At 40.5% G+C, this 26,559-nt stretch overlaps 1 long non-coding RNA gene across 1 annotated transcript; it reads left to right on the top strand.

Annotated features, from left to right (window-relative positions):
* Positions 1-3: 3 nt before the first annotated feature.
* On the top strand, positions 4-26,550 carry LOC112990544 (uncharacterized). Its single transcript, XR_003261096.2, has 5 exons — positions 4-113; positions 521-597; positions 21,502-21,621; positions 22,779-22,849; positions 25,506-26,550. It is a non-coding gene; the product is annotated as an uncharacterized LOC112990544 (long non-coding RNA).
* The last annotated feature ends 9 nt before the right edge of the window (positions 26,551-26,559 follow it).

Here is a 26,559-nt window from a genome sequence, read left to right as displayed (position 1 = left end):
ATCCTCTAATGAGACGCAATAACTCATTACTGTGTGGATACATTAACTTCTGCTTAAGCTTTATAATGCAAAATAGCATACTGGGCTTGTTCTGTGCACGCTGAACATGGCAGGTACCTGAGAATCAGGCTTTTGCATAACTATTTTCTCCTGGTTGTAATGGACTATAATGTGTTTTACAGTTTGTGAAATGAATGGTGAGAAATGGTCTCTGAGAATATGCTCTGAGAATAGTGTCTAAATGTGCAGTGTATTTTAGTTGTATAATGCTTGGATTGAGAAAAACTTCTAAGAAAACCTATTGAGAATGCACTGGGACAGGGAGGGAAGGAGGGAGTTTGATTCCTGCCAATTAGGCAAGGATCACTGGGTCTTTTGTTTTCTCTTTCTGCTGTCAGGAATTTGCAGAGGGTGGGCCACAATGAGTTCATGCTGTCTTTCCTTTCTCACGTATTCAGCTATATTTTGCCTTTTTTTTTTAAGATAATTCATTGCCTGTAATTGTTTTGTCTTACTGCAGTCCAGTTCATCTTCGTAAACTCACATAAATCAAAGAGAACAGGCCCATGGAAAAGCTGAGCTTTGTCACACATTGAGGTGAGTTGATCTGCAGTTCACCAGCTCAAGTGTACACACTCAAAGACCTTTGTCAGAGAATTAGACCTTGTTGACTTTACAGGTTCCAGGGACCAGACTCCATGCTCTTGGGCAGGAGTATATCATTCTTAGGGTAAGGACAACCATGGCAAGAACCACCCAGTCTAAACACTGGATGGAGCAAAAGTTTGCTGGGAAGCAAAATAGGATTTATGTATGTAATTATAGACCCTTATCATTTTTATCATTATACAAGGGTGGACAAGAGGGAGGAGGGGAGACGTTTGAACAGCAGGCCTAATAGTGGAATTCCTGACTTAAGTATTATTTTAGCATTGTTCTTAAAAAAAAATTCAAAAACACCTAGCAAATTATGCTTGGAGGCAGGTACTCTGCACTCTGGAAGCACATTAACCACAAGCGTTAATCATTTGAACTTGGAGTGTCTGGATCCACCTTCCCCATCTCTGAACTACTGAATTAAATGTTAGATACCAGCCTTTTTGTGGACTAGCATTAAAGGCTGAAGGAATAGGACTTTTGCCAGTGGTGGCCCAGGTGTCTGGCAGACATAAGCTCTCAGGAACTGTAGACCTCCTGACAGAGCCTCCAATGGAGGATGCTGTAGTTATCTTTTCTAGCTCACAAACCTTTCTGCACCATCTTCTCCAGTCTGTGCCACACTTATCTCTTCCATGGGCCTACTTTCTATTGCAGTTTCCCTCCCACAGGCTTTTTCTCCCAGTTCCTGTCTCCTTACCTAGCATGACATATGGAGGAATATGTGGACATGTCATTTCATATTCATCGCAGGTACTCTTTGTTTAATATGCAGTTTGCTCATAGGGAGAAGAGCTAGTGAAATGGCCTAATATGTGGACATGTCATTTCATATTCATTGCAGTTACTCTTTGTTTAATATGCAGTTTGCTCATAGAGAAAAGAGTTAGTGAAATGTTCTAGGCCAGGTGAGACGATAACAGCCTCTGAGGCTTCATTGTTACCTGGTCACAGAGAAGAGAGGGGCACTGCTGGACTGGCAACACAGACCTGAAACACCTGCTCCTCCTATCCCACCTTAGGAAGCCAGAGGATGAGACAGGAGAAAGGGGGGTTTTTTTAGGAACAGGAGGAATTGAAAAAATGCTAGAACAGTCAGGTAGAGGCCGTGGATTCAAACGGACCCTGAGTATGCTAAGTCTGGGCATGCAGAACCTAAAAATTAATCCTTGTACTTGCAGTTTCCAAATAAAAGCTGCCTTATGTGCTGGAGAATCGGACTTGTCCATGTCCTTTACTGATGAAGCCTTGATTCTGTTACAAGGAAAGTCTTCACTGAGAGGCACAGGAAGCCCTGCTGTGGGGCCACAAAACATGGCTGGGATGCTACAGTGTCCAGGGCCAGGCTGTGAGCTCAAAGGAGTGCAAGGCTTGATCTGCTGGACGGTGGGCCAGTGGCTGGCCACCTTAGGGGATGATGATACAACAAGATTTGGGGAGCAGCTGAACTACAGATAGCAAGTCCCTTTTTGCATAAAGATCCGTGACACCTGAACACCTGTCCTGCTTGATACTTTCTTTGTGTCATCTTGTCATCTTTGTCTGATTTTAGCCTCCCTCCTGCCCTCCCAGTCTTTCTTGTCCAGTCTGCCTACCTCTCTCTTGTTCTTCCAAAATTTATCTTCCCTCCTGCTGTGTGCAATTTCACACAAAATGATTCCGTGCCCATAAAGCTAAATTTCTTTATATTGAATAATTTATTAGTCCCTTGTATAGAAAGTGGCTTCCCAGTGCCATTGCCCACCTAAGCCCTTTACTCCTCTGATTTGTGTCCTTCCCACTTCCACGTAGACATAGAGCTGTCAAGGTCACCACCTGCCAGCTTTCTCCCCAGATCCTGCTATTGCCCAGTCTCACTTCAGCTCAGGATACCTAAGAGGAAGCCAGTGTCCTTCCCTGGACCTCTAATGAAAGAAGTAAGTATATTCAGTCTGGGGCTTGCATATGCCCAACTGTCCCAAACATGAAAGCTTTTCGGAGACAGATGTGTTTTCAGCTGTTCTTTGAGGGCGTTATATAGGCAATCTGGGCATCACTAAAAATCCTGAAAAGCCAAATGTTCAGTGTTTACTGAGTATAGAATTTTAGCTGTTAATCCCTAACAGACATGCAGACTGCACTTTTTTGGGAAGATGTATGACTTGGCCCAATGGCTCAAATCTTCATATGGAGGAATGAATCATCATATCATTCTCATATGATACCCTCCCTCTCTTGTCAAATTTCTGTTCCCTACTTTAAAGCATGGAAAGCTTATTCAAAGGAGTTGTCACCAGAATACTCAGCACAAGTTAAACTCCCCCCCCCCCAGCATATCCTTGTCTGATTTGCAGAAATAGCTGAGATATTGGCTGAAATGCTTCCAAAAAATTTCAGCCTGAGGCAGGCACCTGACACGTTTAAAAAAAAAATCAGATGAAATGATAAAAGTTTAACTAAGTTACAACCAAGTGAAAGTAGGATTATATAAAGGGACATATCAGGCAATGTTAAATGGTACCAGCTTTATTAATAAGGAGCAAGCTAGGCTTCAAACAGCAGAATTCTAAGTTAGGAAAAGATCAGAATATTTTTTTCTTTTACCTTTCAGTGATTTTAGACAGTAAATCACCATTTTGGGAGAAAAGTCTATGTTCTTCATCTACTAGTATCAAATAAAAGGGTTTTTTTCTTTTCTTTTAAGACAAAGGGGAAAAAAACTAAAACAGTAGCTGATGATGGCTGGAACAGCTTTAGAAAGAGACGGGGGGCCTATCTCAAAAACATAGTAGGGAAAAAGATGATCATTGGCTTTATAATGTGGGCTCTGTGTCCTGAAATAATTTTCCAAGGTGTTTTTGACTAATGAAGTAGTTGCAAAATAACTAATTTTTAAAATATCTGAAATACATAGGAGTTGCCTATCTCTAAGACTGCTTGCTGCTTCAAGTTCATTGAGATCAGCTAACAGATGGTGAAGTTATTTGGAAAGGGCAAACAAATAGGAAACCAGTCTACAAAGACTGGGTTATGGAACAGAGAAGAAGATCCAGTTGAACAGTTTGAGGTCATGAGCTCGAAAATACCACATTCTTTTTCTTCCTTGGCACCTGTTTCACACCTATACCTGTGTCTCACAACAGGAAGCTTAACTCTTTTGGTCCAGTTTTGCCATCTAAATATAAAGACAGTCTCTCATACTTTGCAAAGTTCTATGTAACTGTGGAAAACCATCATCTTCTGTGTGGATTTAATATCAAACACCTCATTTGTTTCAGTTTGTCTAACGTTTACCAGTTGTGTTTGTTCAATTCCAAGACACCTTTGACTTACACCAGTCTTGAACTTAACTTTATTTTTTTAAGTGTTTGAAAATGTCTGTTGTGTTGCTGTGATATCTTTTTGGAATGCAGATGAGATAAGTGCAAGTAGGTTTTAGGAGAACATAAAACATGCAGGGTGTGGAAGGTTTCTCTCTCAAAATGGAGCAGTAAAAATATGTACAAAAAGTTGTACACAGTCCTGGGGACGATCTGCTATAAATGACTAGAAACAGGGTGTGTATTAGCAGTCTAAAGAGCCTGAGAACTTTTCCACCTTGTCTCGATACTATGCTTGGCATTCTCTGCGTGATTTGGACCAGCTAAACTCAGCAAGGATACAGTGCAAAGGCAAACCTGAGCCACCTAAGTGAAGCAGTGCCTTTCAAAAGTCCATGCATTAGGAACACAGCAATATCTTAATGTTTAATGTTTCGTGGTGGATTCTCAATACCTTATATTCATAACCAGCTTTTAAATGCATATTAGCTTTCAATATCCATCACGTTCTGTGTCAATCCGCAGTTGAACTAGTGCTGTATGAGACACTGTTGAATCCAGCAGCTGACAACTATTTGGGGAGAATTTCTTCTGCCTCCTTTGGTCTTGTGGGGAGAGCTCATATTGGCCCAGCTATGTAATTCTGTTCACTCTTTCTCAGCTGGTGGGAAGGCAGGAGCATTGACGCTGAGACTGTCTGCAGTGTGGGCACTGCTAGCAGCTCAGCACAAAAGACAGTCCTTGGCAGGAGTTTTGGGAAGGTCCTAGGGGCTTCCCAGCACTTTGGCTTAGTTGCTGCTTCTTTACTGATTTACTCCAATTACTGTTTTCTATACCCTGCCCTGCTGTCTCCAAGTAGCGCAAGTCTTGGAAGGCACGTGCCAGGAGCCTGGCACTGAAGACAGGTATCGACATGCGGGCTAGGGGCAGCGCTCTGGCTCCAGCTGCCACAAGCAGTGCTGGCACAAATGCCTCTCTGAAGTCACCAGCGCCATGCTAAGATGCTCATGTGCAGCCTGTTGACCCACCTGTCTTTACAAAATGTTCCTGCTGCTGGAGAGTTCATTCTTCCCTACTTTTCTAAGGTGATGATGTAAAGGCAATTTATGTACCTCTGTGTGCAGCAGGATTCTACGAAGAGCAACAGGGAGATCTACTGTGAGCAAGTTAACAGGCTTTTTATTAGCTCCTTCTTCAAATGCCTAGCATGTTTTGAAGTTAGCTTGCTGTCATATGGTAAGAAGATATTTGCCACAGCAAGATTGTGCATTTTACCCTTCCTGACTTGGAGGTGTATTTTAGTTCAGGTTTTTTATTCCAGTCAGTAACAGCTCTTGCTGAGCCCACATTCGCCTGTGCAGAACAGCACTGTCAATCCGGCTGGTTTTGTGCTCAAGCACTTTTCTTCTGTTCATCTTTGGGAGTCCTGAGCGCAGGCCTGAAGCTCTCTTGACAGAGGGAAAAGCTGTGAATGTTTTAACTGGCCATGTTTTCCCAGCATTGCACCACGTAAAACTCTCGTCTTCTTTTTAGGATAAATAATCCTTGGTTTGCAGCACTGCAGAAGCTGGCGCTGGGAGCACTCTGCCACAGCGGGGGCCGCGAGCTTGCCCCATCACCGCCCCAGTGCTAGTGCCTGCAGAGGAGCTCTGCTCCAGGAAAGTGCCCCAAGGCAGGAGGTAGAGCTGAGAACAGGCGACAAAGCCACCTCCTGCTGTGACAGAGGCCGTTTAAGTTTGGCCTTCGCTATTCTTCACACAGGAGCGCTTTGCATTGCAACCACAAAACATCCTCACGACTAGCTGCAAGCGACCTGTTGGGGCACAGCCATGGTTCAACGGTGGGCAGTCATGGCCAACACGCCCCAGCAAGCGTTGGGGTGGCCATGTGCCCCTGCCCCAAGATCCTGTACTGGGCTGCAGTACCTGCCTGTCAATGCATGAGTCACTCAGGGCCGGGCTCTGAGAGCATCTGGGGGCTTCTGCCTCCATTCTGTGGTCGCGGCACCTCACCAAGTACTGGTGAGACTTCAATTGCTCTTTAGGTGCCCCGGGAGCAACCCCATTGGCAACCACTGAGGGAGGCACCAGCGCTTGGTATTGGGGCAGCATGGCCTTATCTGGGGCACCTGGCAGAGTGGCCGCGCTGGCCTGCCGTCCCTCCGGCTGCATTTCTAGGGTGCAGAAAGGCAGATTTGTTCCCTGCCCTGCGTCCCCGCCAGTCTCGCCAAGCCACACTAGCGAGTGTCATCCTGTCATGTGCCACCCACCTGCCCAGATCTCCTAGCCCTGTTCCTAACACATGGTGAGTGACCAGCACAACCAGGGATATCGGTTTCCTCCCTTTTTATAGTGTTATCAGTGCAAACTTTAAGAAGGGATGCCAAAATTCAGTGGAGTGGCCTGGAAACTGAAATAATCATTGCTTTGAGTGTTCCCCTCATTTACAAAGGGAAATTCAAGCTCAGACATGACTGTGATGTCTAAAAAATACCTCATCTTTTTTGTTGCAAAGGTTTTAATAACTAATCTTCTAATGTCCGCCTTAGAGTGTTTACTGTGCCACATACAGCATCTGTCTACATTTTCAGAGACTTTGTTATGCTTTACATTATGCCTGATTTTGTATCTATTAAGTGTCCTATTTTCGGGGAATAATTGATGTCCTCAATAAACAGTGAAGCTAGATGAGCTACAAGCTTCCGGATTGCATAGAAGATTTTTTTTTTCTTTATCATTGAACTCAAGTGTAGGTCCAAGGATGTAATCATGTGGCCAGCTCAATCAGCGCCACTGATAACTCTCTGATGCTGGCCTTGCTCTCAGCTCACCTGAATGCAGCTACCCCAGTGTAACATGCTGGTGTAAGACTGCACAAGAAGCTGGAGAAATGTGCAAAATCTCTAAGAAGCTGTCAGTACTTTATCTTCTGAACCCTTACTTCCTATTGTGCAAAAGATTATGCAGTCTTGGGGCTTTTTTATTTTTTACTTCAGATTTCTGCTTTAAAATCTCCTGCGGTAGCATAACCTGCAGTTCTCGTGTGGCAGCCAGAAATTGTCACAGCATTCAAGACAGGTTGCTGCTGTCTGATCCGGCCGCACTGTAGATATTAGCTGACAATTCTTGGAGCCGTTCTAATCTATCACTCCTTATCCATGACAGAGCAACAGCGGCTTGCAGGCACAAAATAAACGTTCCTCTTGGTGTAGTATAAGGCTGCATCCAGAATGTCCTGCATGTTTTTCCTTCTTTTCTGCCAGCAGTGCTGTGGGAGCTGAGGTAGGCACAAGCTGAGTAGCCTAAAGCAATTTTAAATGCAGAATTCTTTAAGTCCTCTCTCTTCCAGGAATTAATATATATTGCTCCCAGCCCTGCATTGATTTGGGGCAGTGATCATGAAGTTTGACCGAGCTGGTCAGGACAGGACCTAAGGACTCAGTTTTCTCTTACATGAGCCCTTGGAGGGAGGACATGTGCATGTCATTTCTCAGCTAAGAGAGTAAAGCTGTTGGGAGTGTCTTGTGCTGTCATCCCCTTTCTACTTATGTAGTGCAGCAGTTTCTAACATCTACAAGCAAACAAATGTTTCAACTTGTGGTAAAGTCGATTTTTATTAGTTCCTTCTAAAAGCTGAATAACGTACAGCCAAAAGTATTGGCTTTGATGTATAGGATTAAGGGTCAAACCGTAGCCTGTGTTCCCATGAAACTGGGAAAGTTAGTGTCCAGATGAGAAATATGACAAATTCTGTAACTGGAGCAATATGAGGAGCATTGTTAGTGCTCTCACAGGCTGCATCAGGAATTAACTGCTATTGGTGTGACTTCTGCCACAGGTGTGTTTAACACAGTTGAGTTAAATCCTTGTTCTGTGGAGTCCGTCTGTTAATCTGGCTTCAATCCTCCTGTCACCTGCTGTTGCTGAATGTGGGATGAACTGATCCTTATGTGCACTTGGAAGATAAGACCTGTTTTTAAATCTCACTATAGCAGTAAATCAGGAATAGATCCACTAGGACTGGAGTTGCACAGGTACGAAACCAGGGTTGATCTTACTAATTACAAATATATGTGTCTGCATTGCTCTTGCTCTTCTTAGATCATGCTGTCATAGTACCACAAAATGGTTTGGTTTTCTACTAGATTCAAAAAACATAATAACCTTGTATCTCAATAGAGAATAGCCTTGATAATTGTATCACCACTTAAAATGCTGGAAATAAATGTACAGAATATGATATAGATGAAAGATTAGGATGTAGCGTGAGCAAGGGTTTAGATGCCTCAGTCAGCATTTTAGTGTTTAGAAGTTCTTAGCAGGACCCTTCACAGTTGTGTGTCATATCTGAATCATCAGATGGAGCTGCTTTTGCATGACTTGGGATGTCTGAAACTGAGGGCACTGCTCTTGTTCTTTACATGACATGGTTAATTTGCTCTTGCTGATTGCTTCTTGTTCTTAAAAACGTTCACAGTTATTTATTTTAGGTCTACTCATGACTTCTTCAGAGCAACTGCTGAGATGTTTGACAATGCCTGGTAAATATCATGCTTTTAAGAACCAAATATTTTTCATTGTTGCGGAATTTGCAGTGACTGCCTGAGTCCGGAAGATATTTTCTGTCAGCCAGATGGTAAAACCTCTGACAAAATCAGCCATACTCTACAAAAGTGCTAAGGGGGATGGTAAATGAAACATGATCTGAATGAAGCAGTTGGAATGTTTTGGTATTTTGGTATTTTATTTTTTTAATTGTTCATTGTTTGCTAATGAGAAAAAGTGTTTTACAGAACCAAAACTATATTGTTGTGTTCCCTTTGCTACTACTACAGTGACTGATGTCTGGGGCTACTCCCTCTCTAGAAAATATTAAAGCCATTCACTGTATCTCATAGGAAAATAGAACAAAACTTAATGACAAGCCATTATAATGGTTTGTCCGGTTACTTGAAAGAAATACACTACTTAATCAGCACTAAAACTAGTTGCACTAGACTTAGTGCACTAAGTCTAGCACTAAAACTTATGTTGCAACTAACATGTTACTTGGAGAGAAAATGACATTTTTGCATTAAACAAATCTGTTGCGATTAAGTGTTTCACTAAAAAATTCCCATTAGTTACTTCAACTAGCATACAGAAGATCCAGCTTTTAGCTGCCAGCTAATGTTGCTTGTTTTTTTCAGCACTGTTCCTCAAGGAAGTGGTTTTGGCTGACTGTGAATTCACCATCTCCAGTGATCATAGAGTATACACTTTCTAAAACACACTCTTATCACACATGCAGATTTATTCTCTTCCATTTCTTTATTTAATATGACTAATGCCTTAAAATATCTATGAAGGATAGAAGGGAAATCTCACTGTGTGTAAGTCAGTAGCCGAAGTTACTTCATAATGTTAAGCGACAATAGCTCGGTAGTTGTATGTGGGGAAATGATAATTTTTAAATGTAATGTCTTTTAATATTTTTAAAAAAACAACAAAAAACTAACTCCAAATACTAGAAATTTGCTTTTTAATCAAAAACCAAGTTACATTTCTAAGACATAAAACAGTTTTTTGTAAAGTTGTAAGGGCTAAAAAGCTATTCTTTGTATTCAAGGATTTTAAAAATATAAAATGCCTGGATGAAAAACTGAAATACTATGTCAAGATGAAAGGAAATGGCCAGCATTTTTCAACTTTTACAGTAGAATCTCTTTATTTAAAACTGCAGGTGGGAGAAAAAATTCTTATGACTGAATGCTTCCAGGAAGCTATTAAGTAAAGCACGCCACAAAAACATGATATAACAGGGACTGAATATTGACAAGGTGTTAATTCATCGGTTTGCTTCATAAGCTCAGAGATACAGATTTTGCCTTATAAAATATGTTGTCCACGTCTCTTAATGCCTTCCAGGTAGGTTGGCAGGCAGGGAGGGAGGAAAGGGTCATTTCAGATGTACTTGTGAGTTAAAGGGTAATGTAAGGTAATGTAATACTAAAGCTCCTCTCTACTTTGCAAAAAACTAATGTTCTTTGAATTGCCCATTGGCAAGCTGTGTCTTGAAGTTTATAGGTGAAATTATTGAAGTGTAGAATGAAGCAATTAAGGAGAGATTCTCACTGTGTCTTGCCTCTTGTCTTTGAGGAGTCTGCAGAAAACACCTGGGCTAATATTTGTCTGGGCCCCTTACTGCTCTATATTTGTAATGTCCCATAAAATGCTTCCACTGCTCCCCTTCCCTTCACCCCAGAATACATGGTTTTGATGATAGTGAGATATAATGGAAAGGTCTGTGACAAGATCTGCTTAACCACATCATTAGAGGATCAAATAGGAAGGGGTAACTGTGACAAAAAGTCAGTCTTTGTGAAATTTAGCTCCAAGATCTGTCATCAAACCCTGTTAGCTGGAGATGTGCAATTCCATCCACATCAGTAGCATTCAGGTGTTAATAAAAATGAGCAATTAACTGACAGAGTATCAGTCTCTGAGGCACTCTTGAATGTCAGATCATACCTAGGTTTTGATGCTGTAGATATATCCTTGCGAATTCCCTCTCCAAGTGCTCCACATCAATGATATACATTCAGTGAAGTGCTCAACGTTGATACGAAAATCGGATTGAAATACGAGAGTTCTAAAAGCTGCAAATCAACTTCTGGAATACTTAATGGCTATTTTATTATTTCTTAACTGTCCCTGACGTGTTTAAGCTTTCTGACCTTCCCCTTGCATCAGTAGCACTCTCAGCTTCATTTCTCCTGAAATATTCAGTTGCTTGCATTCTGAAGCTTTCCACCTCTTAATCCTCTCATTGTCTCTCTTGATATCAACCTTAGCTGCTGACATGACAGCTTTTTCCAATATGTATGTGAACTAAATGGTTTGGATAAAAGCCAAGGAACATTGTGCCTCCTGGAGAATTGTAGTAAACAGATATTGCATTAAGACCTTGCTAGCCAGAGGTTTTTCTTTTTTTTTTTTTTTTTTAAAAAACACCCTAGCAAACTATTGCCTGAAAGACAACTTAATTCTATAAAGCTCATGAAGGACACACAGGGCTCACTGCTCTTGGTCAGCTCCATTTGCTGTGGGGCCTTCAGTGTCACTTAGCTTGCTACAAATGGATACAGATGGCTTTGAAGTTTAAATGACATCTTTTCCGTGGAAGGGCTTTATTTCACTCCTGCAGATGACTTGCTGAGGTGGAAACTAAGTCTTTTTGCTTTTGGGGGTTTGTACCTATTTTTAATTCTTTTATTATTATTATTATTATTTTAAGGAAGACCTTTGTTCAGGAGTCCGTTTCCCCCTTGCAACAGTCAGCTACAGCACAGTCTGGCAAAGCCGGCACAGGATGACCGCCACCGGGTGCTGCCGGTGTTGAACCCCGGGGGCCCGAATTGCTCATTTGCCTGTGTGATTTGATGTGCCAGATGGTCGCATGCACACTGAGTCCCAACCTGCTCCCTCTTGCCGTTGCCCCTGGACGAGGCTGGCTGCTCCTCCTCCGTGCCGCAGTGCCGTCACTTACGCAAGGCAGGTCCGGGATGGAGCGTGGGGAAGGAAGCCAAGCCAATCCCTACTGCTGCTCCCCTCATCCTTAAAGGGGACGGACCCAATGCCCCGTGCTGGGTCTTCTCCCCCAGCTTTTAAATGAGGGGAGGTCGTCATGGTTGTTTTCACGTGCATCTGTCCAACTCCTCCAGCTCGGGCTCCCTCTGCTAAGGGGCTGTTTAGTGTTGCCTCCACAACAGCTCCTCAGCAATGACTCTTGCCTGTGGCCTGCTGAGTGACTCCTAAAAAACATAAAATAGCGTTTTAAGATGATGACCCTTGAGGCTGTATACCAAAGTGTTTGTCTTAATGCAGCACTAGGTAACTGTTCCTGCAAGCAGATTTCTGTAGTCTCAGGTGCTCCGAGCGTCACGGTTAGAAATTGGCACGTTACTGTTATCGCATTGACGTGGGATGTGTTGGTGTTGGGTTGGTATCCCCAAGTTCCTTCGGCAGGACCACTGTGACATGGTGCCCTGCAGGTTTGCAGGAAAGAGAGAGCTTCTTTCCCTCCAGCATGAATCTAGCAATAGTACAGGAAAGGAGGAGAGAGAAAAAATACATTAAGACAGCCCAGAAGGAGACTTGAGTTGGGTTTTTAGTCGCATGAGTTCTGCTTCTCCTCTCTGGGAATATCACAAGGGAGAATATAGTCCTCTGTTGCAAAGGACTTTTCAATTAAACTTTTGTTACAGTTGTATGATTAGAATGATTCGTTTCTCAGCTTAGAGGCCTTGTCACTAACTTTGCTCTGTTAAGCTTCAGAGACTCGGGAGCTACCAGACTTGACATATATACTAATAAGCACAGTAAGCCCTTGATAGAGGAAGTCACGCTAATTGCCGCAGGTAAACATATGGAGAGTGAGTGCACTGGTCTGTGGCCAGCTCTTCTATTTAACTCTCTTGCCTGCACACTGTCTGAGGAGTTGAAAACTCCACTTTGGAAATGTCAGGTGATGACATTTTCATTTCCCTTTGAAAACTATCCCACAGTCAAATGGAAGTTTTTCTTTTTTTTTTCTTTAGACTGTCTTCATGCTTCAAATAAAAGGGATGCAAAACAGTGTATTTTGTATTTGAGTGTGTAAACCTATTCCTTGGCATCAGAAGTGCCAGTAAACATGTTAATGTATTGTCAGTTCAGCTTCCTTGCAGAAAAAGGTTTTCGCTTTTTTTCAGGTGAGCTGTTCTCAACTGACCTTTCTATTCTCTGTCACTGATGGAAGAGGGCTGTCTGTTGCACAGCGCTGAGCCTTCTCAAGTTTATTCTGGCAGTTGATCCTGCTAGAAAGTAGAATTGAGCTGGTCTAATCCTCCTACCACTGCAGGTTTCTGACAGTAAAGATCCAACCGTTTATTTTTTATTGTATTGTAAAATAAATCTTTTGTGTAATACTGAGATATCTCAGAAACTTGTGCTGCTCCCTTCTTCTTCCATATGTGTTGTTTGACTCCCTTGCTGCCAAGGAGCCTCAGCTGCAGCCTTGAATGGAGGCCAGCATTTGCATAGCTCTCATCAGGTTTGAAAGGGGTGCCAGGGCAAGTTTCCTTTCTGCACAGCTTGGAACAAAATGAAATGTGTCCATATGTAGAAAATAACTGCAGTAAATGGCAGGAAATTGGAGGTAGAGTAACATATTAGAACATTTTATCATTTCTTTTCTGTGGTGGTGAAGGAAAACTTATAACCAAAAGACTGAACTCTGTCTTAATTTCCAAGTATGTTCTTTTTTTTTTCTTTTTTTTTTTTTCCTCCAGTGGGTAGTGATGGGCTACTTTCTCTTGTGCTTTTTGGATGATGGATGTGGCATGACCCCTAGCAAGCTAGTTACGTAAGTGCTCAACTGCATAGCTAAAATGAATTTTCTTTAAACTAATAGAATACCATATATGTAGAGTCATTTATTAAAAGGACAAATATACTTAGATCAATAAAGAACATTTGTACATTATTTTGCTAGAAGACAAAATTAATATTAGATTGGGGGATTTTGTTTTGCTTTTTTTGTTTCTAAGATGACTGTGCATTTTCTTAGAGGAATAAAATGTGAAATTGATCTTTATAAAAGCCTATTTGGCTTGCTTTAAGCAGTAGCACCACCACATGTCAGGAAGCAGCCAGAGGTCCAAAGCACAGTATTTACTCTTAATTCTGTGATTAAAAAGACTCAATAAAATGGGCTTTAAGGAAAATATTGAATAGTTCTCGTTAATCCCTTAAAAGTAGAATCTTAGTTGCAGTGTCCAAGCCAGATTCAGTTCCCTGCTGAATAACCTTCCTAAAACTCTTCTTCCACTTTTGCTCAGTTTTATGACATTTCTCATGCCATGCCTAAATTGTTTAAGGTTACAGTGTTCTCTCTGACTGCTGCATTGCCGTCTCTCCAGAGCTCACATTTCATTAGATGGCAGATGCAGTCCTTGCTGGCTTGAGAGTTCCTGTGTTGCCTTTTCGGTCTATCAATACATGTTGGGATCTTACAGCAGAAAAAAGTAAGGTGAAAATCTAGCAACATAATCACCCTCTTGCTGACGTCCTGAAAATTGCTTTTCCCTTTAAGTAGCACACTGGTAAGAATTAAGTCCGGGACTTACATGTTCTCTTAGATAGGCACTTAAGATAAGCTTTCGCTTAAACCACAGGCATTGAGAAGTCAAAAGAGCACTCAAAAGTACTTTTTGCTCTGAATTCACAAACTTCATTGTGACATGTAGTTAGTGCCATGGAAAGCTGAGGAACAGCAGTGCAGTTAGAGGCTCAAAACAGTATTGGCAAAGGTGAGTGTATATGAACTCTTGTTTTGAAGCTAACGAGAAAAGAAGCTTGCAAGGAATACTCATTCATGTCCTTAAAATATCTAAAATTTTAATAAATAACAAATAGTATGTAGTACTCAAATCATGTTTTACAGTGTGGTGCCTAAATTCTGACATTGTGCTTAGGCCCAGGTAGAGAGTAACCATTGGTGATCAGTTATTTGGATAAGGCCATTTATCCTGTAAATTCAATATTTTTAAGAAAACTCAATTCAATGCCATCTGCTCATGAGAAGAGTCAACATATGCTCACGTCTCTGCATAGTGCATTTTCTTACATGGTCCCACGTAGGCATTTCCTAAAAGCTCTTTCTTGCAAGTGAGTGTAATGGTGGTAACTTTCATTGGTTTGAAGACAATGTGGTATGAATTTGCATAATTTTGTTTTTTTGTTTTTGGTTTTTTTTTTTTTCAAGTTGACATAAGAATAGCAATAAAGTGTTCTAGTACAAGAATGCTCTAGTTCATAGCTTATTTCTCTCAAGGAAAGTAAGTAGAATATTGCAGTGCGGGAAGTCCTTAGCTCTCTAAAATTGTTTTCTGGCATTCTCTTGATGTGTCTTTTTTAAGACAGCATTTGCCTTTTTTTCTGAGTAGCCAAAGAGCCTTGTCATCAAAAGGTATTTTTGTGATTTGGTATTTTGGTTGTTTCATGTTGCTGCCAAGTAGATAATGCAAAGTCTACATCTTGGTATTTTTAAGCCTGACACACACTGAAAATAAACTGTTCCCAGGATGACATTGCCAGGTATTCTTGCAAGCCAGCTCTACGTATTTAATTCCTTGAAAGACATCTGGCAAGTTGATTTTTCCCTGGAAGCAGAGCTCTTCATTACCTACTGAAGCTATCAGTACACACCGGATCTACTGGTTCTGTAATAAAAAACACAGCTTCCAAAGAGCATGTGCCTTTGCAGTAGTGGTATTTTGTGATGGAGCAGTCAATCTCAATCTAGTTTGTAATTTTGACATTGCCAGACTGCTGATCCCATTAATGACAAGCCGCTTGCTCTTGTGTTTCTCCTTATATTAGAAAAAGGAGAACTGTTCTTACCTCTCCTGAATACTGAAAATCAATATACTCATACTTCTGAAGTATCTAAATCCTCATATAAAACATGATTCAAATATTGGTTAATTTGTAAATAAGGTTAATATCAAATTTTGCATCAAACTATAAGTATTAATATTGATCCTGATTTGAGTAGAAAATGAATCAGGCCATTGGAGTCAGGCCATTTGTCTCTGAAATCCAGTATCTTAATTTGCCAGTGGCTAGAGCCCAGTTTTGGGCCAGGGAGAGGTATTTGTGTTAGCTGGACTGAGTTAGCTGAGGAGAGGAGAAATGTATTGGATTCCTATTAAACTGAACATCTAATAATATATACTTGAGTTCTCATAAATGCTTTGTTCTGAAGTATCATGAATGATAATAGTACAAAGAAAATACTGTATGTTTTTGAAACTGGACATTGTGCAAGTTAGGGTATTAGCTAATGAGTGCCTCACAGGCACTATTCAGTAAATAAGCAGTCTATTTGTGTTTCAGAGGAAGCAAATATTTTATTTATTCTAGAAGTTTTTCTAAATGGACATGAGGCTCCAAGATGGTTAGACTGTGACAACAGACTGAAGTCTAAGGGTTTGCTTTTAAATCATCAGCTCATAACCAGAGGTCTCTGATTGATTTTTATATAGTGGCTCACTTCATGATGAGTTCCAAAAACTAAATGGAATACATTTATATAATCATGAATAGTGAAAAGTTAGTGGGTTATCTAACACACTGTTTAATTTACAGTCGTTGCTAATAATGCAGATGAAGCTCCTGAATTCTTATTCTCTGGCTACCTCGAAGGTATATTTCAGAAGTGTATTTCTTTATCATTCTGCCTCCAGTTGTCTTAAAGGTTTTTAGAAGAATGCTGCCTGTTGTCATTCTTGCTTTATATGGATATAGTCTCCAATTGATCTAATTAGGAAGAATAGATAACTACCTCGGTCTGAAACAATTTTTCCTCCTCTACAAACTGTGTTTATCCTCAAATTATCATGAACACAGCAGCACTAGTACTGCAGATTTGATTTGAACATGCTAGGATAGGGGTGTCAGATGCGCTTCTGTCTTTTTAAATAAAATAACGTCTTGACAACAAGCTATTTGAAAGTAATTGGCTCTTTTCTAATTTTATTGCATGTGAATAGGAAAAGATTTCATATTATTCACTGACAAAGAATATGCAATGACGTGCACTCTTTTCAAATATTTTGTGAGAAAGAAGGTCTTAATGAGTTAGGTTGTTTTTTTTAATTGTCACACAAGCGCTTTTGGTAAAGCTTTAAGTATCCTTTCAATACGATCACATTTAAAGCTCTTAGATGTCTAAGTGACTGATGTTTCTAGATCATCTGTTTATATAGTTTTGAATAATAAATGTATAAAAAAAATTAGGAAAATTGAAATTTGTCCTTTTTTCCCGTTAGAAAGTATGTCTGTGAGGTACGATCTTCTTTCAGAAATCACTGCCTGTGTTTTCTAAGATTACTTTTTTATAGAAAGATCAGTTTGTTATGTGGAGTCACTTGATAATATCTGAAAATCAAGAAGACACCTAACTGTCAGCCCTACCCTGCGGGGCCTGGTCTCTCACGGTGAGCTGCAGCTGCTACGAGAGCCCCCTGGTTTCCTCCACCCTTGCTGCCCCTCTCACCAGACTGGGTGCAGCTCAGGAGCAGCCATGTGTTGTCGTCCTTTCTAGGGTGAGCAAAGAGCTTTGTAGAGCTGTGGTTGATATAACTGAAAACAACTTTTCTACAGAAATGGCTCATTGGTTTGCCTCATTAAGAGGTACCACACCAAGTCTAGCACAGCTGACAGGGTAAGCAACAAAATGAGTGCTGAAAAATGTGAAAAAGAAGTGGACTTGAAAGCATGAGTGAGAAAAAGAGAAGGAGGGAGAAACATGGGAAGACCTGTCATAATAAAGCATCTAACTCCTAAACTTTTATTTGGAGACCCAAAACATTTATTAAAGCAGCAAGAACTAATCAGAGTGACCAGAGAGAAAGTGTGTGGTCTTTGGCTTTGGGGTCAGTACTCTGACTAATAACCCTTCTTACAACATCAAAAACATTTCAGGTGTGTTGGGGAAAAAAAACACAGACATGAGCACAGTGCTTGCGTAGCATGGTTACAAGGCATGAGGAACCACTGCTGCAGCAGAGCTAGCTGCTGCTCCTCTAGGGTTGCTGTTTCTGCCCTGCTGCGTTTCCTGTGCTGTAGTATACTGAAGTGCAGATTTTAACTTCAAATGCGTTTTTTTAATGTATCTTTATGTTTATTTTATGTGTGTTTATGTTTTATGTTTCTTTTCTCCTCCAAACTTTTCTCCTCCAAGTACGTAACTTTGTAATGAGGCTGTCGAAATAAGAAGCTCTTGTGATAGAGGGCTGTGGACAGCAGCAACAGTCTGATCCAGAGTGTTCTGCGTAATTTTGTTCTAGTAATATGTGTAATAACAGCGCATTGTGACAGCGTTGAGTGCCAGACAAAATAGTAGATAAAGAATGTTGTATGAGTTCTCTGTATGTGAATGTTTGATCTTCTTCCTCTGAACACACACTATAGTTTTCCTGTATTTCTCATAAGAAAAAAAAGGGGGGGGGGGCTGTTCATTGGAAAAGGAAATTAGCCTTCTCAGCTGTTTATTTAGTCATTTCTCCTTGAGCTTATGAAGCAGTGCAGCTGTTTCAGGTGTTATAGGTCTCCTTATCTTAGGTATTGATTTACCTGTTTTGAGAATTTGGTAGTGAAGGCCAACTGTAGCATTTCAGTAACTCATAAATTTTAGCACAGCCTTCCAAAACAGCATCCCTGTGAGGAGTACGGTACTGTTAGTTGATACTTAGTCATGCACCTGATTTCTTTCTGATAGGCATTGGGGAAATATGTGCCAGAGAATGGAACTGAACACGGTTCTTCAGAGTGCAAGATTACAACAATAAAACAGTTAGGGCAATTCCTTTACAAGGTTTATAGCTGATTTTCATAGATTGTTAGCTGGGTGTTCAGACATTTTTGCTACTTTTTCCATACCTAGTCCATGATAAGATCTCTGCAGAAATAGAATTCACGATATACATTTTAGAACTATTGATAGCAGGTTTGGGAAATAGAATGAAAACCTTAACTGCAACCAGCTCATTTCTATGATTTTACTTCCCCTAACAAAAACTCCTTACAATTCTTTCTTCTGTAAGGCTAATTATCTTGAGGGTAATTCTCTCATTTATGAACCCACCCCTCCCCCCAAAAAAAGTCCAATAGCAAGAATATTTTATTCCTAGTCTTGAAAAAATACTGCAGGTATTATACTTTTTATTATTTTAGATAGTTGTCCCAGTACCTTTGCGGTCATCAAGTACCAGAGAGCCTATCACAGGTTATCATGAGAAATGTGTTGTAGAGATGTCAGTAATTCTGAAATGCTCTGCTTTAAAAGGTGAATTAACGCGACAGTTTGATGTCACCTATGATTTTAAAGTAGTCCTTATGTGCAGTAATGATGTTGTATGCTGTTGTTACTGCACACAGTAACAAAGTGCCATTTGGGATGCCATACATTCATGGCTTTTTATAGAATTCAGTTGCATAAATTTCTATATGGTCATGCTTAACACTGGTAAAATACTTGAGTCAAAAGCCAGAGCAGATGACTCGGGCTCTTACAAAAGAAATCAGCCAGACCTACTGTATTCTGAGGAGAATCCATGTAGACATAATTGTTTGTGTCCTTCACCTGCCTTTGCTGTGGGCTTTTTTTAGTGTCTTTATAGAGCTTAACACATGCTGCAAGAACCTTTTTTCAGTTTGTGCCTTACATATGATAGAGGTTTTTTGATTTTTTTTTACCTTTACAGGTCTGATTTTCCAAATACTTTGAAGCTCTCCATTGTTTTCCTCAGCTCCTCCTCCCAGTGTCTTGGCCTGAATCAACACAGAAGTGTAGTATTCTAGTCATGATGGTCCACAGATCTAAAAGATGCAGGATTTGAAAAGAGAGCTCAGAGTGCATACCCCCGACCTCTTGACGTTTGTTTAAAAGATGAATATTTTTCCTCTAGGAACTTTAACTTTTATTTAACACTTAAAAATTAAACACAACGAAAAGCCAAGACTATATCCAGAAACTGGTGAAAGAGCCATTCTGAATGCTGGACTGCCAGAGAGGTGGCACAGCTTCACTGGGATGTTGGGTTAATATCTCTAGCAGACACAGCAGGAGGAAGGATCTGTTGTTATGGCAAACTAGTAACACCTGTGGAGGTGAAAAATAGCATAGAAATGACTGTGCTAATTTTTTTTAGAGGCATATGGAAAGGTAGTGAGGAGACTTGGTCGTGGGAATGAAACAGGGCAGCATTCTGGCAATACTCTTTTCTATTTCTTAATGGGTTGGGTGAACAGTTCAGGAAATGTGTTCTTCTAAAAAAAGAAATCTACTCCTGCCTGTGTCAGCTAGGAATTCTTGATAAGCACTAACTAGAGGAAAGAAAGAAAAGGGCAAGCTCAGCTCTAAAAACAGAGGAAGACCCATTGGAAATAGGGTATGCTTTATTTAGAGCCAAATCTTTTATTTATTTGGGGGGGGTTGTGTTTTCAATGTAGGCCCATGAGACCTATGGTTCCAGTTCATTTTTGTAGAGCATCGTTAACTCACTGTTTTATGCATCATCCAGTTTCATTTTTAAAAGAAAATTTAAACTTGATGGGATTTTTTTTGGGGGGGGGGGGGTGCCTTTTTTGCATTTAGCCAGGGAGAATATCAGGTATGGCAATAAATCTTGATACCAGATTCTAGAAAGGATGCCTTGGAAATCTTGATCCTACAGGGAGCAAAATGAGCTAAACAGAAAGAAGGTATCTGGAGGCCAAGGGAAGGTGTGAAAACCCACAAGAAATAGAAGTTACGAAAGAAGAATCTTGCAGAGAAACTAGGATAGTTGGTGGTGGTCTCTGAGCATGCTGTCTCCGCATTTAATCCCTTGTGTTTTTGTGCAGAATTCAGCAGCAAGAACTGGTGAGCACAAAGCACTGGGAAAATGAGGGAGCTGAATCTCTGGTTGTGGAGCAGAGCTCCCAGCAAACAAGAGAAGGAAGAACAGGCTGAAGATACTGTTGTTTTTTTTTTTTTACTATTTTGAGGTCAGCTCAATGGCTATCAGATTGAGCTACTCTTTTGTTTGGCACGTGGGAATATTCCCAAAATAGCTTTTGCATACCTTAGGTACTGGTGTATCTTCAGTAATGCTACATGCTGTACTAATGGGATCATATAGAGCAGGCAGTCTTCCTCTTTGTGTTAGCTAAATGTCCTCTCCCTGTGCTGGGCTGCCCAGCTTTCCTCTTTTCTTTGACCTAAGCAAGTGTTTGCTCTCTCAGATTAGTTAAGGAGAGCACCAAGACCATTTCTGGAAAAGACCTTTCCACTGTCTTCACTGAAGACACTGGGAGGGAGAGACCAGAGGCGTCCTTCATGGGGAGTCTTCCGAGGGCTTTGGCTGGAAGCTGTGAGCCAAGAAAGGGAAGAATTAATAAAGCAACATAATCAGGGTAGAGAAGCAAGACTGGCTCTGTTTTTCCCACCTCCTCAGGCTTACTTCCACCTTGCTCTTAGCTCTGATTTTTTTTTTCAAACAAGAAATGATTTGTATCTATACTGTCCATACTAGATGCTCTAGAGGATCCTGCAGTACAGCAGTGTCTGGTGTGTGATTTAGTAACTTTGCTGGACAGCCATGTCTTGGGCCTACACCTGTGTGTCATTAAATCCCACTGATTGTTAAATTTGCATCCTGCATGGCCACAGTATCCCATTCTAAAAATTGCTTATAGCCAAATATTATGTTTAGGTGTTTAGTTCTGTTAGCTTCAAGTCTAGCGGAAATGTTCAGACTGAAGCTTATTTGCAAGGGTCTGGCAAAGTTACTCCAAAGAAAATCCATAAAATCCTTTAATTTCCTACAAAGCTCACTGTGAGAATCCAGGACACTTTAGTCTAGTGACTCTGGGTTGGCTGTATGTTCTTTGCTTATCATGCATCTGATTTTCTCCATATAGTAGAGTTCATGTTTTTTGGTCTGCAAATAAACTTACTTACATGTGGAATATTTCAGCCTTCCAGAATGATGGTCATGAGGAGCCTATGGAGCTATATTGTGTTTTGACTCGTGGATGGGAGTTCAAGCTGAGAAGGCAGAGAAAACACACATACCTTATTTCTTTCATAGACCCAGGTGAGCAAGGCTAGGTTATTGTTGCGCTCTTAGATATTTTAATTTTCAAACCAATGCACTTGAAAGCCTAAATAACCTTTTTGTCATGGCAGGAAATTGACTTAGATGGCAGAGTGACTTATAATTTAAGCAAAGTTCAAATCACATTGGCAAGCAAGCCTGCTTCAGTGTAATCATCTGTAACAAAAGCTTGGCAGTCACTGCAACCTCAGGCAGCAGACATGGTACAAAATATAATCACCTTAAAAGGTCCTTTTTTTTTTCTTGATTGTCTGCAACATGTATAAAAGTTGCAATATAAGATTATAGGTCAGCTATGCAGCTCTCTTTTAATGGACCCTTAATCTTTTAACGCATCATTTACGCAGTATTGCTCCTAAAGTAAATCTTTCCATGCCTAATTAGTGGACAAGTTCCCATTCATGTTGGTACCTGGTCCAGCTCTCTCCAATATCAACAGGGAGACTCTGACTAAGTGTACAAGCTGAAGCAATGAATTATTTAGCAGCTAAGTTGTTAACATAGGATCTTTATGGAAAGATTGATCATTGGCTCTGTAGTCTGTAGCACAGGTGATAATATATAAAAGTCTGCTGAGTCATTTTTCTTGGCTGGTGTTGTAGATGAGCTGTAGGTACAAAGGCTCTGGTAAAGCATCCTTCCAGCATGTGAAATACAGCTTTTCTGAATAAAGATACTAGAATTACCAAGGACTAGTGGTTGGCATAGAGCAATCTGGGGTTTCCCTGGTGCTCAGCCTATATCTGATAGGCTCTGGTCCAGCACAAAAAAAAGCATTATCCAAGATCATCTTGCGTTACAGCCAGTGGCTGTGGCAGATAGATGCTAGTGCTGTGCTCTTGCAAGTATAGGAGCTTTAAGCAAGTCCTTTGTAGTACTTGGTTCCAGTCCTCTTAAGATGTTTGCACTCATCAATTACAAATTTTGGCATGCTGTTCCATGGTTGATGTTCCTTGGATGATAAGCTATGTTTTTTATTTTGCTTTGGTCTGTCTTTCTGCAATTTTATCAGATTTAAGTTTACTGCTGCAATATTTCTTGTCTTGTTTCCTTTGTGGCATTGCAGTATGGAGTCTAAAAGTAGATTTTTCACAAGTGCTTAACCTTGACCTTATCTCTGTCTTCTCATGTAACAGCATTTGGCCAGCAGAATGCTCCTGAAGATCTTTCCCTACCTGTTGCTTGCAATGTGCTTGTTTGCCGCAAGGTAAGATGCAGATTGTACCTGTCATACACACAGCTGGATGTCAGAAATGATTCACAACTGTTTTTAAACAAGGGTTCTTTTTGGAAAAGGCTTTATAGTACGTGCTTTATAAACTCAGCAAGCCGCTACAAAGAACAACCAAAATAGGACAGGGCTGGGGTCTGCTGCGTGCATCAATTGATGACTTTACTTTTCCTTAATACAAAATTTTAACATCACTGAATCAGGTGCTGCAGTTCAGCTTTCTGAAACTGGGGACCACAAAAGTGTGGCTTTTCTCTACTGATACAGTTGTTTTAGACTTGCACAGGGGCTGCCTTAACCTGTCACAAGGAACCTTTGCTCTATGCCTTTGTTTTAATATCCTGCTGAGCCTGACTAAGGGCTCTCTTAAGTAATTCACTTTTCTTAGATACCTGTACTAAGGTGTTTGGAGTCATGATAACAATTTTCTTTCCACTGCTGTTACCATTTCTCCTACTACTTTTTCTAATTGTGATAACTGTTCAACAAGAATAAAGTAACTGATCCTCCCAGGCAAAGTTTTTTTCAAATCTGACTGTAAATAATTTTTGTCACTACAAACGTTTAAGCAAATTTATTAACTTACCAAGTGTTTGTGTGAATTTTGCAAACATTTCAGCTGAAATAGATAGATATAGTGAACTGCTGAGCATAGTAGAAGGCACTATGCATAGAACTGGAAAGGGACAGTTGGTAGTGGGAAAGATATCAAAGCGGGGGCGACATCTTGTAAAATGTTAAGCACAAAGTTAAGAGGAATAAAGAGATGCTAAAGAGTGCTGGCTTGAATGAAAGCAAATGTGGCATGTTGTGGTATCAATACAGTGAAATCTTTAGCTTCTGCTCAGGAGTTGCTTGCTGTTGCTTGAAGTCTCAAGACGCTATGCTGAAGCAGAAAGGTGGCCGCCTCTTAAGTAATGTCAAGAAATCAGTTGTTGCAGGTTTTCTGTTTTAAATTGGAAAGCACTCTGGATCAGAAAGGATTGCAGAAATATAACCTTTTTAGTTTCTTCCGCAAAAAGCATACATGCTGCAAATCAACTGCTGTCTTGTAAGTGAACTCGGGAAGTCACTTACAATTCTTCAGCATTGAGAAGGCATAGCCTGTGGGACACAGCGTTGCTGCAGTGCTGCAGTACGCACTGCTTTGTGATTGGAATCTCCTGCAACATTTGTAATCGTGTAATGCCACCTGCGCTGCAGATGCTACATAAATACAAAAATAGTTTCTGAGGCACCAAAAATATCACTCCTCCTGGAAATAAAGTATGCCTATTCTAGTGTTCTAAATGTGTGTTTAGTGATAATATTCACTTCTTCCATCATTTTCAGTGTCTCGCCACTTTTTAGTGGTACATACATTTCATTTGCATGTCCCTTCTTTGTCCGATCGCTTTTAAATATTAAGCCCATTATCCTGTTCTTAGCTATATTTAATGGACTTTTCTGTGATTTGTTCTGTTTTAAGTACCTGTTGCCATTTCTCTTTGTTATTGCATTATATTTGCTCTTGCTCCTTTTTTTCTTGTGAAATCCAAATCTCTTCAGATCTTATAACATGCTGCTACACTCTTACATTTGTTCCAAATTGAGAACATGATATTAGAATGTAATGAAGTCTAATCAATTCCATACAATAGCGCTCTCACCCATGAGATCAGGGCATCATGCAAATGGTATATAACTGTTCATTTTTACTCCCCCTGCTAATTCCTGCTGTTCCAAAATCTTTTTACTTATTTGGAGGTGGGCAATGTGGAAGGTGGCTGGAAGGTGTCAAAGAAAGAGCAATCTGAGTGATTCTGGTTAGTGCTGCCTTTAATTTGCAGATTGATTCTGTACCCTTTTCAGCCATGGAAATGGAGCAAACAGTCATTTTGGTTACGCCATTTGGTGCTGGGGAATTTCAGCCTCATGAAATCAGGAAGAAAATTTTGTCGTTTTCTGATGCGAGTAAGTTGGTGCTGTATGTCTCATGTCTGTTTGAAACCATAAAAATGGAGACCACTGTTTGTGATAAGGGGTTGAATTAGGGCATTTGTGATCTGATCCCAGACCTTCTAAGGAAATCTCTGCTGCTTTTTGGCTCCTCTGTCAGCCTGCTCTCTGCAGTTGTCAAAAGTCTACTTCAGACTCATCACTTTGCTTTTCAACAGTCTGGACAGTGCAAGGCCTGGACAAGCCTAGTCCTGGGGCCAGGCTCCGAAACAGGGTTGTCTGCACCATGGTTTTTGTTCCCTTGCTTCCACTGAACATTTTTTCAGGGACTGAACCTGTCTCTGTTTTCCTTTTGCATGACAAGTGCCATCTCTCACGCCTGTTGTTCATGTCAGCTAAAACCTCTCTGCTCCCCATGCCCTTCAGCTCCTCCACCAAAAACATCAGTTCTGAAGACTTCAGACTGGATGCTGATGTCATCACTGTTCAAGAACCTTCATGTGGATGTTTGGGTTTCTTTGGTCTTTATTTTTAAGAGATCACAAGTTTTATACATCTTTGTCTTCATCAACAGAGCTCTTAAGAGTCAAGGATGAAGAGGAATTATTTATGCCATAAATCTTTGATTCATAATTCTTATCCCTTTGTGTTTATGGAAACTGCCATCATCTTCATCTGTTCTTGGCTTTTTCAGGACTGGCCACTTACCAGCTAGCTTACTCTGTTGTCTGGACTGAGACCCAAAACTTCACTTCAGACTGGATTTGTCAAGAAAGTTCCTTTATACAGAGAAGTGGCAAGTAAAATGCACTATATGGGGGACCAAGAAGCACATGCTTGAGTCTACCTTTCAAGGAGCCTGACTCCAAATTCTTTACCCATAGATATAACTGTTTTTTTCTTTTATCTACCATCTTCTACCATCTGGCAATTTAGGTTGGTTAACTATTACAGGCAAACATCAGGTACATGTTCAAGCTCCTATTATTATCAGTGTCATTTTTTGTTTGGTTCATGCTTGATCCAGATTATTTTTTAAATTTCTTTTTGACATATCAGGTTCTGTATGTTTCCTCTTATGCTATTGCCAGTGTCCTGTAGGTGTCTGGACTTGGTAATCCTTTGGACTAAATGCCCATCATTAGCCTATTAGATCTGTCATGCTGTTGAACACTACACTGCTTCAGGTGCAATATTTAAATTTCCTGTCTTTCAGACTTAGATAGCACTGTTTCTGCCCATTGCAGGGATCTTTCAGGTAACCAGAAAGAGTTATGCTATCTGTACTGTTCTTTTCTTATTCTGCTGTATTACCACCTTCCTTCATGCTTTTCTTAGTAAGCATTGAAGACTAGTTATTGATTAAGAAGTAATGATGTTTCAGCATCTGTCAGCTATTTCTCTCCAGTCACCATGGTCTCAATGGGTAGGAGATACTTGGTTGATCTGCTGTTGTCTTAGAAGTTTCTACACTAACCCAAATTTCTGGCTGTGAGCCACTTTTTGAACCCATGAGACATATCTTTGAGACTAGTATTCATTGAAATAACATTTTTTGACTCATGGTTACTGCTGGCAAATTAAGGAGTAGAGCTATTTGCTAAATCTGTAGCTACATGTTTATTTTTCTTTACACAGCTGATCTTCTTTTAACCTCCCAAATGTTCCTCTAGTTTTATGTGAACTTGATGTTGACCAGCCTTTTCTTTAGTTTTTGTCATACACAAAAAATGGCAGAAAAGGCTGCA

The sequence above is a fragment of the Dromaius novaehollandiae genome, chromosome 1 (genome assembly GCF_036370855.1).
Source record: "Dromaius novaehollandiae isolate bDroNov1 chromosome 1, bDroNov1.hap1, whole genome shotgun sequence".
Classification (NCBI taxonomy): Eukaryota; Metazoa; Chordata; class Aves; order Casuariiformes; family Dromaiidae; genus Dromaius; species Dromaius novaehollandiae.
Note: the sequence above shows the minus strand (reverse complement) of the source record. Positions and strands in the feature narration are given on the sequence as shown.